Below are 2,942 nucleotides of genomic sequence, written 5' to 3' on the forward strand. Positions count from 1 at the left end.
TCCCCTAGTATTAGGGTAAGGAAATCCCGGATTTTCTCCTTCCTTGCTTAGAATGTGAGAGAACGTTGTATTCAGCTTCGTGTAGATTTTATCTACAAATTCTTCTCTTCCTTTTCCTCTTTTTCCATCTCTGTATTTGGATCTTTTCTCTCGAGATCTGGTTCTGCCCTCGGCTTCGTTTTGTCGCTTAGGTATCTCCGGAATTGGTTCCAGAGAGTTGGTTCATTGTGGAGCTGATGTGGCCTTTGCTTGCGCCCTGGGGTTGTCCTTATGGATTTCTTCAAGTCGGATGTAGCGATCTTGGACGACCCTAAGTTCTCCTTCGGAATCAAGGGCTCGGTTGTGGAGTTCCAAGAAGATGGCTGAGGTCCTATCAAGTCCGTACTTATAGCAATTAATGCTAATTTCTGGATTGACTTTCCCGATTGCTTGGCATGCCTTCTGCCACCTATCTGTGTATTGCATAAATGTTTCAGGGGGTCCGATAGCTAAATCAAATAGCCTATCTAACCCTGCCTTTGTTGATTTGTTGTACATGTATGTCTCCAGGAACACCGTAGACAATTGCTCAAAAGAGTCAATTGAGTTTGCTGGTAAATTGTCATACCAGGCCAATGATGATCCCGTCAAGCTTGCAGGGAAGTGCCTACAAAGTACTACCTCATCTCTTTCCCAATGGGTGAGGACACGAGTGTAATACCGTAGGTGGGCTGTGGGATCTGAGGTACCGTTGTATGCCTGGAACGTAGGTACCGGGCACTTCGGAGGGATGGGTTCGATCAAAATGCGAAAAGACAATGGATATGTGGTCACCTCTTGTAGCAATTCTTCTAGTCTTGCACCTGCGTGGCTGGTTTTTAGGCCTTGTATCTCCTTCCGCATTTTCTCCATTTGCTCCATAACCATGTTCACATTGTGAGCATCTTTGGAAAATGCCTCATCGTAGTAGGACTGAGAGGGCTTGTATGTTGGATCTGTCTCATCTGGATCGTGGCGTTTTCTCCTGGATCCCCCTGCTGGGTTAGCCTTTGGTGGGTTGAGATCCACCCTTCGTCTTCTTGAGATAGCTCCGTTCTCACGCCTCTTTAGCGGAGGGTGAGTTTGGGAACCTTCGATTTGTATGTCTAACATATCCTTTAGGTTGTGGTTCTCCTGGGCCATCACGTGCATTGCATCCTCATGCTCTTTGTTTCGGAGTAGAAAGGATGCTACTTGTGCTTCCATTTGATCTTCACTGTGGATTCCACCACCCTGAGGAGTGCTGTCGGATGGATCCTCAGAGTCCTCCACTCCTTCATCGAGGATCGGTGCATCGAGATCTATCTGGATTGGAGTTAGGTTTCCCAACTCTCGTCCCGTAGGAACTAAGGTTCTGGGTAACCCTGCGTTGGCCGCAAGTGGCTACGTGACATTGGGATGCTTTGGTAATGGCATGTCATAAAGTGTTGAGATCCCGATGTTTGCCCCATCCCTTCAGCAGGAATAGGTGGTTTGTTAGCAATCGTCCTTCGTGATATTTCACTTTGCCCGTCCTCTGCTTCCGTTCGTTGATTTGCTTGAGATGGCTTTTGAGATCTTCCTCGTATGACTGCTGGTCGTGAGCTTGTTGGTACATCACTTGGTTTCTGCATGCCTTCGGTTTTTGTTATCCTGCGGTCACAGAAAAACGACAAAAATCTGCTACTTGGGTGCCTTCATCAGAAGTGGCAATTAATGCTCTGACACAGAAGACGGCTAAGAAGATTTTTCAGAAAAAGGACTGAAATGACGTTTGGAAAGACGGGTATTAAATTTTTACGACACCCTTGGAAGAAACAACCTTAAACTTTGAAAACCAATTTAAAAATAGGTGTCAGATCTCCCAAAAAACAGGGTTATTAAATGCTTTAGAAGATTTTTTTCCTTAAAATCTCACAGAGATTCCTCTGCAGTCTGAGGTACTCAGATCTAAAGGATGCTTTGTTGGAAAAGGCTATGTTAGTACAAAACAAAAGTTTTAACGTTTTGTGAGTGTATTTTTGTGAAAACTTTTGTAAATCTGTGAGATTGCTAGTCTTTAGAGGCTATGAACTCAAAGAACTTGCGAAAACAACGGACGAACCAATCACTAGAGAGTGAGATTCATCGCTGTTGAACTCAGATCTCTTCGTTTAAGAAGGTGCGTAAGTAAAGTAAATGACAGAATAAAAAAACTCAAGCTGGTGAGCGAAACCTTCTAGCGCCAAACTGTGACTACTCGTTTTCCCGTAGTCTACGTAATGTATACAACTCAGAGAATCGGATATTAAGTAGTATTGATGCCTCTGTTGAACTGATAATGCTAAGTAGCAAAATATACTCAAGATCAAAACAATAACTAAGAACACAAAGATAATGTAAATGACGTTAAGTTATCATGAGACACAAGAGATTACATGGTTCGACTTTCGTCTACGTCCACGGGGTAATGAGTGATTATTTCGTATTAAGTCATGGTGGTTACAAAGATATTAAATGCTTCCTAAAGTAATAGAGAGAACTCAATTTGGAGTAAATACTTAAGTTCTAAACAATAAAGAGGTATAAGCTTAAGACTAGATCTTCTCTCCTAGGTATTGAATGCCCTTAGTTTGTTGGTGAGGCTTAGTATTTATATCCCCTTCTTCTCCAAGTATATCTTTGCTGCCTTTGGGTCCATCATTTCCTGATATACCTTTAGTACAGATGGTACCTTCGTTCGCCGCGTGCTTTCTCCAGTCGAACTTTACCACCTCAGCTGACCCACGTTCCTTCGGGAACTTCCCATCCTTAGTACAGATTGTACCTTCGTTCACCGCCAGCCTCTGCCAATCGGGTTCCGCCATATCATCTCTCTCCACGTGCCTTGATTATGCGTGCAGATAAGATATTTGTGCATTTAATGCTGATTAGATATGTCATCTACCTTTGTCCCTTCGCCAACT

The sequence above is a fragment of the Papaver somniferum genome, chromosome 9 (genome assembly GCF_003573695.1).
Source record: "Papaver somniferum cultivar HN1 chromosome 9, ASM357369v1, whole genome shotgun sequence".
In the NCBI taxonomy this organism is placed as follows: domain Eukaryota; kingdom Viridiplantae; phylum Streptophyta; class Magnoliopsida; order Ranunculales; family Papaveraceae; genus Papaver; species Papaver somniferum.